We start from the raw sequence: 364 nt of genomic DNA on the forward strand, positions 1-364 counted from the left end.
AATACAGCATCTCCTATTCCTTGCTGCCCTCCCTGATGAATTTATAGGCAGCCACAAGATCTCTCTGCCTTCTCTTGTGAAGGCTGAAGAGATCTAGGTCCCCCAGTCTCTCCTGGTAGGGCCTGGCCTGGAGGCCTCTGACGATGCGAGTGGCCCTCCTCTGAACACTCTCCCGAGTCTCCGCAGCCCTCTTGAAGTGCGGCGCCCAAACCCCGAGGCAGTGCTCCGACTAGTGCCTGTAGTCAAAACTTTCCGAGGGTGGCTCGAGTCTCGCAAGGCCGACAAGGTCCGCCTGTGATGATCAATAGTGTTTAAGCCTCAGGTTAGCGCGCGGCCCGCCCCGCGTTCAGGGCCCCACCAGCGC

This window comes from Gavialis gangeticus, unplaced genomic scaffold, assembly GCF_001723915.1.
Source record: "Gavialis gangeticus isolate Ggan-Ray unplaced genomic scaffold, GavGan_comp1, whole genome shotgun sequence".
In the NCBI taxonomy this organism is placed as follows: Eukaryota; Metazoa; Chordata; order Crocodylia; family Gavialidae; genus Gavialis; species Gavialis gangeticus.